We start from the raw sequence: 17,311 nt of genomic DNA on the forward strand, positions 1-17,311 counted from the left end.
TTAATCTTGAACATATCAATGCAATTGAAAGCCCTTTTTCAATTCCTCTTTGTGTATACATAGAAGGTTGAGCATTGTTATGTATAAAGTGCAAGGAAAGAAACATTCTTTAACATTTAAAACATTATGAAGGAAAAGGAATATTCTTAGATGTATGATTAGAAATACTGTTTAGCCCCTTGAACTCTACCAAATATATGCCCTACTGGATTAAAATGAAAAATTTCTATGAAGTATTTCCCACTCTCTATAGTTTTAACTCTTTTCTGATAACTCCTTCTCCTTTCCATGCATCCTCTTTTTTGTCATGTGATCTCTTTGGAAACACAGTGGAGGGTGACTCACTTATGTTCTGAGCATGAAAGAAAGACCTATGAAATGTAGACATCGGGTTCTTCCACAGATTTTCTGAAAGAGTTCAGTAAATGAGTAAATGAGCCAACATATGGCCAACCTAATTCAGGCAAAAATTTCTATTGATTAGTTACTAAGCTCACTAAATAAAAACTTCAGCCTGAGTTTTGCCTCCCAAAAGAAAATAGGATTAGACTGATCTATGCATTCATTGGGGCTTCTTGTGAATCATGCCCAGGCAGTTGAAAAATCTTCAAGGATGAACAAAAAGAAAGGGCTAAAATTTTTCAGTAAATACAAATTATTATTAGTTTCACATATAAATTTTGCTTTACAATCTCAAATAATTTTAAATTTCAAAGGAGACAATGATATAAAAGAACTCTGTGGTCTGAATGAACTCTGAGAATTCTGTAATTCTACCTTCTTTTCAAGCACTTTAAGTAGTCTGATTTTGCTTTAAGTAGCCTAAGGAAGATCTGTTGTATATACAGATTTTACTGACGTAAAAATGTACCCACATATAACGTTTCACACCAGCTCTGCATAAGTGTATTTCTTTCATGCTCGTTTATATGCTGCATCAATAATGTGAACTGCGTTATCTCAGAAATTCCAAACAGAAGTGTGTATGCAGTTTATAGCCCAGATGCTCTAAGTTGCTCCTCTAACCTTTTATAACGGTAAGAATATTAAAACGTCAGTACTTAAAGTGAAAGGAAATTTGTTTATCAAGAATTTCTGTTTAATTTATAAATTATAATGAACTGAACAAAAACATGTTTCACATATGTAAAATTTTTTACAAGTTGAGAAACAAACTTGGCCAATACTTGGATTCAGTTTAGTACTACAAATATCTGGCTTTGTGACAAAGTACTGATACCTACTGAGAGTCTTCATGTCTTTTAAACAATCTGTTGTTGACATTTTAATTACATTGTTTGAAACGATTTCTGAGGTATGATAACTGCAACATACCTACAGCAACAAAAAGTATATATTGTTTCTGAGAGCAAAGAAACTCAAGTTTCACCCAATTTTCTAGAGGTCTCAAATCTTGGAGAGTCAATTTTTCTTAAAAACCAACGCAAACGTGCTTCTTTAAATGATGGCTGCATTCCTTAGTAGACTCAGACCTAGAAATACATCTGAAAACTTATGTCACTTCCAGCTCAGACATTTGTAAGTAAAAAAACAAAAAAAAACGAGGTTTGATTTTTCTGGTACGCACGAGGACACTTCACTGGTGTTTAAACGTTTTTCAAGCGTCATTTGCCCTGTTGCAGTCTGTCCTCTTCAGCTTGGGTCCATCGTTGGCTCTGACCGGCTGTGTGCCGACACTGCCAACAAAGAGGGGCAAGGAAATGTGTTCAGAGGACAAGAGCAAAAGCAGTTTCAATGTAAGGAAATGAGGGAAACAGACCTAACAGCACGATGAATGCACTTGCAAGTGCAGAGCCTTGTAGTCTCCTTTCCTTCCTTTGCTTATCCTGGTGGGTTTAATCAAAAACAAACAAAACACTCTTGTGAAATAGAGGCAATAAAGTCAAAGTTTAGCTAGCTCTATGTAACTACAAAGAAAAAGCCATCGCAATTAAAAAAAAATGTAACTTTCATTAACGAGCGCGCCGGAAATCTCAGGTATCAAAGACACATTAACCCTGGAGCGTCCCCCGCGAGCCGCAGCCGGACGGAGGCAGTCGCGGCAAACAGACGCTCTTTCTCCTCCTAGCAGTCACACAAAAGGAGGGCTGCGGAAACTAAAAGTTTCGGGGCCTCTGGCTCGGTGCTTGGAGAAAAGAGAAAACCTGGAGACAGGGTGGGTAAAAGACGCATCCTGGGCGCCTCTCCGAAGTCCAGGCAAGGAGAAAGCTCCTTGGCCTGGAGGAAAAAGGGGAGGGGGCCTCGAGCCTCTGGCCAGCCCCCTGCGCCCCTCCTCGGAGGCTGCAGCGCTGCGCTCCGCCCCGCCGCGCTCTTCCAAATACCCTTCACCTTGTTCCAGAAATAAAATAAATGTTTTTAAAGTGCGTGTGTGTGGACAGGATGGAGAGAGCGCGCTGCAGGAGCGCGCGGAGGACAGAGCGCGCAGTGAGTGGAGTTTCCGGGGTGGGGGCTGGATGGCTACGTTACTGGGGAGGGGGTTGGATGGGGAGCCCCGGAACGGTGGCGGGGGGCACGAGCCGCTGGGGAGGGGAGAGAGGGTGGGAGCCGGCGCAGGTCGCCTCCGGGGCGCGTTCACCCGCTGTGTGCGCGCGCGCCTCTTGCCGCCGCCGCCTGTGCCGCCAGGACAGCCCTGCGGCGGCCCAGCGAGCGGAGCTTGGCCGGAGTCCGGGCCGGCCTGTGCTCGGGCGGCTGCTTGGTCACCGCCACCATTGCGCGAAGGGCTCGAGCCCGTAAGTGTCCCTTTTCGCTCCTCTCCCCCTCTCCCTCGGCACACCGCCGCCGCAGTTGCTCAAATGGAGTGGAAAATGGCCATTGGGCGGCAATGAGTTATAGATTATCTACTTCACGTTTTGTACTTAGCTGCCTGTAATCTTCCTTTGAGTTTGCCTGAGCCCCTTGCTGGAAAAATCAAGAGGGAGAGATTTGTCCTTTGCCGCTGTACACGCTAATATGTTTATATGATTAGCCGAACTCGGGGGTGGGGGGGGTGGGGACTGGAGGGGGAGGAGGCTAGAGGTGACTCCAGTTCAGACCTCTCCGAGAGTCTGTGTCAGGACTTCGCACTCCCCTGTCTCTCTCCCCTCTCTCTCCCTCTGTCTCCCTCTCTCCGCTCACACACAGACACGCTGAGTTGCCTGAGCGAAATCGGGAGCTTACTGGAGAATTCCTTGGGATTGTTGAGGGGGGCATCTCCCCTCCGCTGCTGTGCGTGGCGTGGCTCTTCCTTCCTCCTCCCTGCTTCCCCGAGCCCAAGTCCTCGCCTGCAGCTTTTCCCCGGGCAGCGGCCACCGCTTAGCCTCGGACCGGAGTTACGAAATGTGAGGCTGCCACCGCTGTCTCCCGCCCCAGGCCTCAGGGTCGGCGCAAGGGATGCCAGTCGGGCCGGCGCGGACGGCGGGTTGAGGGGCTTCGCCTGACAAACTGAGTTGGCCTCACGCCGCCGGCGTCTGCCCGCCTCTCCCGCGGCGGACGCTCCGAGGGGACTCCCAAGTCTGCGCACCTCTGACGGGCTTTTGCTTCCACCACCCCCTTTGCTCTGATTTCTGAGAAAAATTTTAAGGGAGCGTGCCGTCTGTGGGTGTGTGCGTGTTTGTAAAAGACCCCTCTAGCGGAGCGGCGTGTGGGAAACTGCGGGAAAATGTTGACTTAACCCCAGGAGCCGCCCGGCGCTGGCTGCTTTGCTGGAGGAGACGGCGGCGGCCGAGCAGGAGGACGCGCGGAGCAGCGGCGCCGTGTCCGGCCGGCGAGCCGCGGCTCTGCCTCCCGCGCGGACTCGGCGGCCGGCGCCCCAGACGGGCTCTGAGCGCCGCGACCCGCTCCCGGCCGGCCTCGGCCCTCGCGGGCCGGGGTCTCCGCTGCCCTCTGAGCCTTTCCCTGCGCAGCCCCTGCGCCAGACGGCCCTCCCCCAGGGCGCGCTCTCAGACCGAGGTAAGAGCCGCAGGAGCGAACAATGTGCCTCTGTGCCGGGCTGCGGAGACCTGTTTGCTTTGCGCCTCCTGCCCGGGGGTGGATGCTGGAGGTGGAGAGAGCCGTGGGCTTGTTCGGGATCGGCTGTTTGTTTATGTTCGTCCGGAACAAGGGTTAGACCCCGTGCTTGCTTGGGCTGCTCGCCTCCTCCCTTCTCTCCCCTACCTTCCCTCTTCAGAAATCGATACGAGGAACTCTCAGCCATGTCCAGCCTGCGTCTCCTTTTCTCGTGGAGCGTATTGTAACATCCTGGAGGCATCTGCCTAGTTGTTGGGGGCCGTGGCGGGGGTCAGGGGGAAGTAGGTGGCGGTAGGATTGGATTGTGCATTTTTTGATTTCCTAAAAGGTTGGGATCGAAAGCTGCCGCTCGCCTTTCACCACTGGGCTGGGGTAGGAGTGTAAAGCAGGCCCTTGGCGGGGACTACTCGGGGTGCAGGGCCGGCGGTTAGGCGGGGAGCGCGCCCCTGTCGCCCCCTGCCCGCAGGCCCGTTCTGGCCTCTAAGTGGAGCGGGAGGGTGAGCGCTGGCAGCGAGCGAGTTCAGGGGAAGTGGACGGCGGGGGACGGGGGGCTCGGGTGAGTTGCTGCGGGTTGTTGGTTCCTCTTGTCGGTGGGTAAGTGGCACGGAGAGTCGAGGATGACAGGAAGGCGCAGCCCCATGTGGCCAGACCGGTCCTCAGGCAGGCAGCGATTAGGGGTAGTGGGCAGCCCCACGGGGCTGGAGTGTGGCAAGGCCGGGGACCTGGAGGACAGCGAGGAGGGTGGAGAACCTCCCGGACCGGCAGTGAGAGGGCAGCAGCGGGCTGCGTTGGGCCTGCGGGGGAAGTTACGGGGTGGCTCCTGGGAAGACTGTGGGGCTGAGAGCCCTCTGGGAGCCTGGTTAGTAGGATGAGGTGCAGAGGGGGAGCGCGGTGAGAAAAAGCGTGGGAGGAGCGCGAGGAAAGGGGAAGACCCCCCTAACAATGAAGCGTGGGCTCCTTGATTGGCTGGGCGACCCTCTGGCGGAGGGGCTAGGGCGAGCGAATCGACAAAAGCGCCCTAGCTGTGTGAAGTCACTTTTGCTAGACTCCTTCGCTTGGGACCAGTAAAGTTTGTTCCTTTAACCGAACCAGGGGGTTTGGGTTAGGGGAAGTCGCTGGAAGCTTTCCTTAGTACCAGAGTGTCTCTGAGCGGAGGCTAAGGAACGTATGTCTTTATTTTATATCTTTCAATTCTGTCCTCAAAAAGCATAGTTGGAGGGGACAAGTCCTGCGATGTCTGTCTTTTCCTTTCGCGGTCTTCTAGGGACTCCTCCCCCCTCATTCTTTGCCCGTTCTCTGGCTTCCTCATTCCTTTCTTCCTGATGCAAACTGTGTTGTCTCGGATTCAGACCGAGGAAATGTTTTCCTCCTGTTTCTTGAAAGGTGTCAGGCTTCTTAGCAGCTTCTCCAGGCAGCCTGGGAGCGTCTGAGTCGCAGCCACCAACCATATGGTTCCTGTTACAAAGGCCAGGTTCTAAGGCACTCTTCTCCCACCCTGCCCCCAATTCTCATTTTCTTATGCATTCTTTACAGTATGTGTACTCCTCTCTTCCCCTTTCCAGAGGCGTAGATTTAACGGACATAGTTGGTTCATTCAGATCCCTGTCAATGTTTGTGCCTGGAACGGGCCCCACGGAGCTTGCTCTTTGCTCAGCTGGAGTTGCACAACGATGAAAATCACATCCGTTTGGTAAATAATTACCTGTTGGGGTGCCTTTTAGTAAATCAGACTTGATCCTGGGCAAACCTTAGAAGGTGGTAGTCAACGAAGCAATATGCGTTCATAGGAGAAATGTAGAATAGTTTTTGTGGTGTGTTTAGCAGGTTACATTTCAGGTTATGGGGGGACACTTTTGACTTAGGTAAAGGTAACTTTGTAATTTTAAATTTAGCATTCTTGAAATACTTGAGAAACCCTTAGTAAGAAAGTCTTTGTGTTCCATAGTAGTCTGTTCAGGTGTGTCATGGAACTTTTTGTTGTCCTTGGCTTTCTCCCCCCCCCCACAAATTTATGCATGATAGAATACTGCAGAACAAATGTTCTGTTGTTTAGTTTTTTCAGACATTCCGATTCTCTCCTTTTGTTGCTTGCCTCTAAAGGAGGTGCCATTTCACATCATTCAGCACAAATTGTTTGAATTAATGCAAGTGTGAATTCTTACCGTTTGAAGGGGACTATTAGCATATCAAAGGTTTCTTAGCTTCTGCTCAATTGAGAAAACTTCAGCCTGTCTTCCATTTGCTTCCAAGCAGAGGCCCAAAGGGCAATGAGAATTGTAAAGGGTAAAAATAGGGAGGTGGATTCAGGCTGTGTTTCTGAACTTTCACTGTTTTGTAATTATGTGAGCAAAAATCTTTGTCTATTGCTGTGGAGCTCTAGCTCATGGCAAGACACTTATTTTCTATTGATAAATCGTTTGTCTCTGGAGAAAGGGTGGCCTTTTTATGATAGTCATTGTTGCCTGTCTTTTGGGGTCCCTTCAGTGGAAGAGTGAGAGCTAGAAAGCCTTTCCTTCTAACTTCGTACTTTTTGAGGGTCTACACTTTGTTATATTAGTCAAAGGAGGAGGAAAGGCTGTGGATTAGTCTATAAAACAATTGAAATTTTGTGATAAAAATTCATTCATTTTTACATGTAGGAGACTTTATTTCTAATGTACATGCTAAATTAATAAGAACAAAAGTCAGTGAAGTATTTAAAAAATTAAAAACTCAACATCAGCTTTATTGACAACTTTTATTGCAAGTGTAAATTTCAAAAAGATTTCTAAGTGATAAAGACTCAAATTTTTATGAATTCTGTGTAGAGATAAATCTGTTTAAATACTGGTTTGTCTCAGTATGTTAGCAAACAGTGTACTCTAATATTCAGTTTAAAGTTGGTTTATTTTTCTTAATATTTATAGTTTAACTGCTCTTGCTTTTTTTTTTTTTTAACATTTGCGGAGAGGTATGTTTGGATTTCTTAACAACTCTGTCAATGGATGAAGAAACAAATCTGAACAAGTACTTGGGTCATTTCGGTTGTTTTATGGAGAACAGATGGGTCAAAGGAGAAAAACTTTCCAACTTTGGGGAAAGTATTTTTTTATTTAAAATTTTATAAAACCTAGTTTAAGATGGTGAATTTCACAGAAGATTTTGGGTATTTGTAAGCTTTTACTTTTTTATAGTTTTGCCTTTAATGGTTGATTGATTTAGAATGTGAATTGATAGCCCTTTATTCGAGAAGAGATTTACTATTAATGTTCAAACTTTTTATACTAATTGTGCAAATGAACTCTGTAGTATAACAATTTCAATGGAAAAAAATACCATTAATTGCCTAACGCTTTTTAGTCTTCAGTTTAATAGGGTGTTAATTTTTTTCAGATTAAGATGAGGTTTTTTAGTGCCATCCAAATTGTATATCATTACCCTGAAGTCATTTTATGATAGTTTATTTATCTGATCCCTTCAGTTGTCTAAGAAGTACTTTCTTGGTGAAGAAGCCCACGTTGATGTAATTGCTATTATCGCACTTAAGTTGCTGTTAACTAGTCTGCTTTGAATGCAGAGTGCTACAAAGAAAACACATTATCCTTCAGAGCTATTAGTGATACTCTATAAATTCTCTTGAAAACATTGCTTTTCATTTTATATGATGGTGATCTTGAATTCAGCAAATCCCTAAAGGTGTAAAATGAAGTAAAAAGATTTTCCAACTTTTAGATGACAAAATTGGACTACTTAGAGAAAAATTAATGTGTTGTAGAAGCAGTTCAGCTGACATTTTCAATCACTGTGGGTTACTATGTGTTGGCAACAGAAAAACGAATTTAGAAACGCAGATAGCTCTGGGACCAGGTAGTTGGGGGAAATCAGAATATCGAATCATATGGGGTAGAACAAACCAAGTACTTTAGGTTTTTACTTGAGAATTTCCAATAAATATAGTTTTTTTCCAGGCTTTTGACTCTCTACCCTGTTAATGGACTAACATCAAAGCAGACAACAAAACTTGGCAATGTTATAAAAACTAATATAAATATACAGATCTTACATGCAGTACAAGTCTTAATTTAAGACAAGCAACTGTAGTTTTTAAGGCTGCAGTTTTCACAATCAACAGAAACGTTAACACCAAGCTTCTGGGTGTCCCCCTTCTTAAAATGAGCAAGAAGAAAGCTTTAAAATTAAGTCTTACTTCAGGTTAGATACTTACTCGATCGTTATAGAAGCTTCCTGTCTTTTCTTAAAAAATTTATGTTAGTCTTTTAATGCTTTAAATTATACAGGAATATGTGAACTACAGTTGAGATGTCAGGAAGATCAAGAGGTGAATAAAACCTACAAACCATAGCAGTAAAATGTTATTGCACTATTTCTATCATAATATTTTTGTAATTTAACTTTCGTGAATAAATACTCAAATAACACTTAGCTTCTTGACAGATGTAGCGGGGGATGAAGAGAACAATACAGCTTATTCCAAGGTATGGGCTAAATACTCCTTGTACCTACCTGAGCGAAATCTCTTCTAATTTTATCAAGAATTCATAACACTTACCCAGTTGTTGATACTTAAATAGATTAAGTGTACCTGGAATTAGGAGGGAAATGCAGTTTTGGAAACGGAAGAATTTAGTATCATAAGGTTGCTGTTTTTATAAAATTTTTTTTCAAATACTGTAGCACTTTTTTTGCTTATTGATACTTCACCGTATCTGATTTCAAGCCTTGAAGGGAGAGATACACATTTGATGTGTGGTTTTCTGCAGAAAAGATTCATGTAAAACTAAAATGGGATTATTTTCAAGTTAAAATGTTTTAGAAATAAAATGCATAGTTATTAAAAAAATTTCATCAAATTATTTGCAAAAATGCTCAGCTAAAAAACTTGACAAATTAATGGTTTTGATAAGGTGCTAAAAATAGCATCTTTAGCTGCTTGTTGGGGAAAAGATTGGAAATCCTGGTCAGGATTTGGTCATATTAATTCTTATGGAAATTTGTTTAAATATTAGTTCAAGTTACTTAAATAGAAAACTGTTTTATAACTATTTTAAGGAAGATTAAAACATTTCTATTTAAGAGAGAGATTATCATCATAGGTCAGTTAACTTCTCTCTTACATAGCACTAATTACTCTGCAGCCCCACCCAAATATTCATCTCTTCAAACAATTCTTAAGGATTAAAGGTTGAAAGATTGAAAAGTATTTAATCACTCAGATTGCTGTAATTAGACTTAATGTTGTTAGAAAAATAAATTGATGCTGTTCTCCAATTTTTTTCACTAACTCAAGGTGCTTTCAAAGGATCGGTCAAGTAATGATTTCTGTTTTCAGTGCTTTAAGAAAAAGCTTAAGGAAAGGTTTGTTTAATATAGAGAAGCATAGTTAATTATTGGAACTAAGGAATTAGAATCCTGAAATAATGACATTTTTCTTGACCTAGTGTGATCTTGACAAATAGAAGCTGTAGCTCCTATAATTTATTTGGACCTGAATATGATAATTTGAGTTTAGTAGAGGTTTTGTTAAGTATATGTTTTAAACTATGAAAATTCCTTAATGCCATTAAATGTAAGTAGACCTTTTGTCAGGCGAGACATTGTATCATAAGAAAAGGTCCTAATTAATAAAAACATTGCAAATTTTTTTTAGGCCATTTATCTGATGGGCTACATGTAGGCAATGATTTGTAAATGCTAATATTTCTTTTCTAACAGTTTTTCAAAAACTGAGTTATTACAAAAATCTACCATGGCTGACAATAAAAATTGTCCAAAAAGACGTAGACCATATGAAGGAACCAAGCTTAACACCTGCAAGCAAAGTACAGTTTACAGCAAAATGCTATTGATTGCTTGGAAGCACAGAGCAAGTTTAAATATGTGTTTAATTACAATAAAAATGCAGGTTTATGAAGTAATATAGTTTGTCTTCGTAGAAGATTTTATGCATTGTGTGGTAGTAAAATCCCATCACAGTTGTATAAATTTACTCAATTACCAGAACAGCTAAAAGAAAAAAAAAAAATCAATTTATGTTGAAAAGCAACAGAAATTAGATTACCTTGGTTAGTAGGAACTTGCCAGCAGTGTCTAAATTGCTTAATACTATCAAGAGTTACCATGTTTTGCAGTGTAAGAATATTGGCGCTTGTTTAAATGTGCATGTATCTTGTTTACTTGGTGACTTTTATATGAACATTTTCTTTTTGCTTTCCATTGTTGGTTTTTTGGAAGCTATTGCATTTAAATTGGACATATAAGAAACTGTTTCCTCTTTGCTTTAGAGGTTTGTTTTTAGTAGTTGCTTTTCGGGACGTCTGGAATTTCCAGTCAGTGGATATTTTACATCAGTGCAGTGAAATATCCGATGAAATTTTATGAATCAAGAGAACCTAGTCTTATCAGGAAGGGTAACTAGGCTATCAGCGACAGAAACACATTTTAGAAAGCTTTTTATTACTGACTCTAGAATTATACTGAATTATAAATCTTAAATTCTTTGAGCAGTAAAGTGGCCTGGGATTCTGGGTAGCAGATAGCTGGGCACCTGTTTTATGACCACCTTGATTCATTCTGGCACCCAGATTTACTGAATGGCAAGAGCAGGCACAACCACTGCTCAGAGCTGCCCGGCTGTTTGTAGGTCATGAAGTCAACTCCCTGGAATTTCTAGGGAAACCAGTTGAAAAGGGAGGACAAATGTCACTCTAAATAGAGATGTTTAAATCAGATTTCAGCCTGAGGGTAAAATTTAGGTCTGTTTTAGCCCGGATGTAATGTCTCCCTCTACAGAGCATAGCATTAATCACGACCTGACAAGAAAACGTGTGCTGAGCAAAATAGGCCCCTGTTGGTCTTGTCATTGATTTTTTTTCCAATCTATGAGGAGTACATTATAAACATTAAAATTCACACACCAGGGATTGCACCTTAATCTTTGAGTTTCGGTGTCAAAATTAGTGGCTTTAAAAGAAGCCTACTTAACACTGAAAAATCTTTGGAGGACAGTTTTTAGAATAAGAGTTAGTACTTTAATAAAAACAGAAATAGAAGATTAAAAGGCAGGCATGTGAAGCAGAAATGTATGACCAAGTCTTAACTTCTGTTTTAAAAGGCATTAAGTAGCTTTGAAAAAATTTATTTTTTTAAATTTGATAATTGGAAAAAAGAAAGATAAAAATGAACTATTCTTGTGGATGGGAGAAGTTAAGAAGATTGTTAGCCTTAGACTTAGCATCAATTCAAACACATAATATTTTTTTAAAACAAAACCCAACCCTGTATTTCTGTATGAGTCACAGAATCTTTAGCCGTTTAGTAGGGAAGTAGAATGTACTATGAGGTTTCTAATGGGCGGGGGGGGGGGGGGCGGTGGGGGGATGTAGTTTTGCTGTTACAATTATTAGCTGATACCATTTAACTTCTTTCTTGGCCAGATATGCCCACATCTGCACATACAGAAGCACACAATTTATGTTGTTAATTTGTGTATTATTGCTTGTTGACAGCTGTTGGCTAAAAATGACTACACATGTAAGCTTAACATACAAAAATATGTATGAGTAAGATACCTTTTTAAATTGTGGTTTTGAAAATGGTGTGATTTATTTAATCTCTGTTTTGCTCTCAAAGGTATTTCCTAACTTGGGAACTTGAAATGCTTGTAATACCCACACTTTGCGCCTTTGTATTCTTACATCAGTTACACCTCAAACTGTTGATTGGTCTGGAGTTAGATGACAGAATAATCTAACCCCGTTTACTCTCAAAAAATGGTTCGTGGCTGTTGGGGGTGCGCTGGGTGAACTTACTTTTGACAAATGCTTTTTCTTCTAGAGGATAGTAAATGGGGTCTGCCTACAGAAAGAAAAAATTCAGTTTTGTTGGTAAAGTAAGGTCTAATTTTAATAATTTATTCCTAGAATTATAGGTACTGTAGTTTGACAGGAATTTTCTGTATGAGTGAATTATTACCAGGTTTTAGTTCAGGCCTTTAGTTGATATAATTTTTGTTTTACATAGATGATATTTACTTAATTAGTTCTCAGCTTCAATTTACATAGGAATCATGCTGACAAAGATTTTCCTTGTGTTTTTACTTTGATGAAAAGTATTTCTGTCTGGAATTATTTCTCTAATCCCTTGAGAAGTTTCACTGGTACCTTACACATGGAAATTTTATTCCTCTGCATTAAAAGCCAACTGTATTTTAGTGCTTGCTGCTGGGGTTATTGATTAGAAATTACAGAACACATTTCTTAGGCAGCACTTTCTCATCTTTGTGTTCTTAATCTCAGAATGCATTTGGTATGTTTTAATCTTTTTAAAATTCCTGGTTTTCCTATGGCTAATGTCCAAGAGAGCTTGGGAAACATTAATTTTCATAATGTACATACTTAAACATTTATTCCCCAGTGATTATACACATTTTTGTATATTTGATGCGGGTTTAAGATATTAGATGATAAAATTGATACACTGAAGAATTATCTCCTTTTCCATTTTTAAAAGGACAGTCATAATACCAAAATACTTCATTTGCCTCATATGTATCAACAAATAAAGATTATACTAAAATTATATCCTAGATATCCTCACTTTCACTAAGGACATTTAATTATTTGTGTCCTTTTTTCAGCATTTTTTCATAGGTAACATCACATTTGCGTAGTAAGTGCTGCTTCTTGATAGTTCTATAGGTGAATGATAAATATAGCTGGTCCCCCTTTTGCGTTTTCTGCTGCATGTGCTATGATAACCGTGATAGAAGCCACATTTCAGATTATTGGGTTTAAACTAGGTTTACAGCCTGAGTTTAAAAAAATATGTGTGAAACAAATTTGATTTCTTTCTGTTAAGCAAGAAAATCTGCTGAAAACACTGTTCATTAGTTGCTTTTCGCCTTCCCTTATTTTCTTGTGATTCATTGGAAAAAAAAAACTATAATTGATATCTCTATTTATGTTTTAGCATGAAAATTGGCATATCTTTCATAATTTTCATTTGTGTTATAAGAATCTTAGGATTTTAAAAGTGACTTTTTGTAAGTCTGTCAGTTTACCTTTCGTAGGTCAAATTGAATTTGCCTCACATTTCCAGTTAGTGCTTACACACTGTAAAGGTGTGGTATGTGTATGTTGAAGGGGTAAGTCTTAAAGGAGGGGGCATAAAACATTCTTCAGCATCAATTTGGACACCAGACATTGAAACTGTTATTAACTTTGTTTATTTTCTGATTCCTTGGCAGAGAAGACCATATCTCTGTATATACCTCCGGTAAGGAATATGGCGAAAGAGATCATTGTGTAAACAGAAATCTAAGACAGATTCTTAAAAAATTACAGCAAGATAGAGAGCATGTTGCAGCCCAAAGCAGTTTTTTTTCTTCTTTTTATTTAATTAATGGAAGTTGATTTATTTTTCAAAAGTAAATCTCCAGATTTAAGTTTTATAATTACTTAAAATGAGAACAAAATGTAGTTGTTGCATTCATGTAAAATTGATCTTTTATCTCTCACTGCAAATCAATCCTAAGATGGCACCTTTATTTATTTTGTGTTCAGAAGATGAATCAGATCAATGGGTTGGGCAGCCTTCTTTTGGGTGGTCTATCGTTTCAGGCTGGCGCTGTGTAAGCAAGGTAAATGTTTTCTTTTCCTTGAAATACACTTTGCATGAGGAGCTCTTAGGTGACTTTGTGGAAAGTTTGTGTGTTTTGACTACTCAAGCTGCATTCTTAACCAGAATGGAGGACAAGAATAATCAAGTTGAACCACAAATTTTCAGGAACGATTATTTTAATCAGATAATTGGTAAGGAGGAGGGAACAATGCTGAATAATAGTTTTTCTGTAAAATGATGACCAAATTGTCTGCATTTTTATGCAAGCAGCTGCCTGCATTTTTCAAATATTTTTGCTAACCCTTGTTATTACCTGCAGAGGGAGCTTGTATATGAGATAAAATAATCAAGGCACTCTAAATTGATAATTTCCCTTTTGATAATTTTATTAAGATATTTTTTATTTTTATTTGAGAAGAAGTGTTCTAAGGAAAGTAAGTCATTTTGAGATGATAGTGAAATTTAAGATACTAATGCCAATTTTTTGCCATTTCCTATGTTCACAGATTACAGATACGCCTTTTATCTTTCCATAATTAGGAAAAATGACTTGAAAGATATCATATTGACTTTGAGATTCTTAATTTCTTTCCAGTAATTGACAAAAGCTTTAGGAAAATGACAACACAACTTTAGTAGTCATTAAAAGAGAAGCCAGCGTTCTAGATAATTTTCCATATTATGTAAAATATGAAATGCTATCACTAAACATAAACTGATAAATTACATTCCTCTGCATTTAATTAATATATCAAATTAGATGAGTTGCAGATGTTGTTTCTTAAAAGCAAAAATGATCTTCTTGGATTAATGACTTTTATTTGCAACAATGTACAAATCAGTGCAGTCACACCTGAGGCTGGAAAACTACCAGTCAGGACCTAATATTAAATGATTTAGAAAACTGCTGACGAACTTGGAGAAAAAATGAATGCAGGTAAAGTAGACAATACTTGAACTGATTTTATGAGTTCTTTGCCAACTGAATTTCTAAGAAATTTTAAGCCAGATATTCGGAAATACTTAATTTCTCCTCAGGTGTGTTGATTATCACTTACGATTAAGTTTTTAGGAGCATTTGGATCTTTTTAGTGAGCAAAATATTTCACATTACCAGTAAACACTTATGACAGAAAATTTAATTACGGGATATTATATTAGGTCCTGCTTAAAAAAAAAAATATCCAGTGGTACATTTTTACCTTTTGTTTGAAGAAAAAAAAATGGAAAGGTTATGTACTATGTGTTCCTGTAGAGAGGTGTTATAGGTCATTGCTTCCCCTTAGTTTACCAAGGAATTATATGTCAAAAAATACTTTGTATTTTAAAAGGGTTTGTTTCTTAATGGCTTTCCTTGTTGCAGATTTATTTTTAGCTGATCTTTACTAATGTGAAAAGCCAACTTGTAATTGTTACACCGAATGGCTTTGTAAGTAAGGAAACTTGTCTAATAAAGAGATGTAGGGTACTGGCATGTGCTATTGTGTAAGTATTACCCTCTCAGCATGGACCTGTTTTATCTTAACAGGTCTGTGCTACATTTTCTGCAGAGCATTTTCATAACAGGGTAAGAATATTAGCAACAGCAATTGCACTTCAATAGGATTACGATGGTATGTTTTACAAAAGCATATGGATGCTCCTCTTCTATAGAATTATTGATAGGTATTCTTTGGACTGCCCCATTTGCTTTATTGTCTCAAATGATACAATAAAAGAAGATTTCTTATGCTCGGTACTAAATATGATAGGGACTAGAAAAGGAAATCAGATATTGTAGTTCGTTATCCTTTTCCCCCAATACCACACACCTCCCTGACAGGGGAGGTAAGGGTTACTGGAGAAATTCATTCCGAGAAAATTGTTACGTGAAGCACAGTAACTGTCACGGAGTGCATAACTTCTGTGAGGTTATTGGAAAGGCACAGCTAATAGCTAGGGTAAGTTCTTGTTTTGTCTTAAATTTGAAGGTAGACTTCTGAGTAATTTCAAAATCGTGAAATTTGAATCCATTGGAAAGAAATTGTATTATTGAAAGGTTAATTAAATTATTGTTCATGTTACAAGTATTATTATTATTTTTTATATTGGGGATGTTTTTGGCAAAGAGGTTAATTGATAACTGATTTTCAGTTTATAATAACCTGACGTTCTTTTTAAATTATCAGTCATTTTTATTAAATATTCTTGAATTAATAATAAAACTCTTATGAATTATCATGTTAACATCCTCTGCTCATTTTATTATATGTCATTTAATTACAAATATGTATGTATTATTTACTCCTTTTATTTGAGCAGATTGGTGTTTTTTAAATAAACTGTCACAAATGGAATATATTAGGAAGAATAATTTTCCAAGTAAGGTTAATGTGTTAGGATTTCAGATGATCTCTTTAATATTTATTTTATAAAAATGGAAGTTTCATGTAAAAAAAAAAATTATGTTTTGTGCTCTTTGAACCAAAAGTCCAACGTCTTAATGTGTTAAACATTTTAAATGGAAGTTAACAAAATGTAACAAACGCTCGGTAACATAATATGCAAAATTTTATGTGTATCTGCAGAAAAACTCTAGGGTGCAAAACTGTGAATCTACATGTTTTAATAACTGTATTGGAAGAAATTGAAAATGTACTCAGATTTTAAATTGCCTTGTTATTAGGAAGTATTTAAAAGCTAATGATTTGATGTTAATTACAAAGCAGATAAACAGTGTTCTTTCCTTTTTGCTTTTTGTATGTCTCAAAAGTGGTAGCTGTTTTGTCTATGTGATAGATTTACTAAAACAAAGGTTTAAAGGGGCTACCTTTTATTATGTACAATTTGCGTAATAGATTTTGTGGCATTCATACGATATTGCTAATTCAAGCTGCTTTTCAAGAGTGCAAATGTTAATATATCTTAGAATATCAAATCTCTATTTCAAAAAGTAAATTAGAAAATTTCACAAATTTTCCCCAGTAATTTACATATGATTGTATTGCCTTTATATAAAGGCAAACATCTAAGAAAATATCTGAAATTCAAAATGGAAATATAGATGTGTTTCCCCATTCTTGGTAAATTTCATTTCCAATATGTGTATGGTTTCCATATTTTAATACACATAACAGTAAAACTGCCTTTTTCGAGATTCATGTTTAAGAAAGAAAAATAAAAACCTTTCAGGAAAATTATTGGATCACTGAATTTTTAGGTTATATGGCATTTAAAAATTAGTTTATAAGCTCTTTATATCAGATTATTGATTTCATAGGTATTGCTATTTTGACCAAATATAAATCAAAGCAGAAAGACCTTTATTACTTATGTCAGACACCCATTTAAAAAAAATGTTTTGGTTGAGGAAATGGTGTTGCCCAGCATTTTACTACTTGTCAGAGCATCGTAACAAATGCTATGTTATCTCTTAGTAGTAGTGGTTACTGGCTTGCAATAGCTATTGGCTGATGCAAAAATAAATACCTGAGCCTTTGAAATTATTTGAATTACACCTGAAGAAAATCTTTTTGTTTAGTGCCTTGCTACATGGGATTCAGATGCTGCAAGCACATTGAAGTATTGTAGAATACATTCTAAAAGCACTTTTCTATCATTGCAAACTTTATGGTAATTTAGAATTGATTAGTGCTTATTTTTTAGAATGATGTGACATGGAATTATAAATAAAGTAGTGCTTTAATTT

General features: G+C 38.8%; 1 protein-coding gene across 16 annotated transcripts in view; it reads left to right on the plus strand.

Annotated features, from left to right (window-relative positions):
• Window positions 1–2,075: 2,075 nt before the first annotated feature.
• ADGRL2 (adhesion G protein-coupled receptor L2) overlaps window positions 2,076–17,311 on the plus strand; it is a 208,049-nt gene continuing 192,813 nt past the window's right edge. For 7 of the 16 annotated variants that reach the window (XM_049879608.1, XM_049879609.1, XM_049879610.1 and 4 more), the window contains exon 1: window positions 3,062–3,948. The gene's annotated coding sequence lies outside the window, so the exon portion shown is untranslated. The other 9 variants (XM_049879598.1, XM_049879607.1, XM_049879604.1 and 6 more) reach the window with 8 other exon arrangements.

This window comes from Elephas maximus, chromosome 3, assembly GCF_024166365.1.
Source record: "Elephas maximus indicus isolate mEleMax1 chromosome 3, mEleMax1 primary haplotype, whole genome shotgun sequence".
NCBI classification, from domain to species: domain Eukaryota; kingdom Metazoa; phylum Chordata; class Mammalia; order Proboscidea; family Elephantidae; genus Elephas; species Elephas maximus.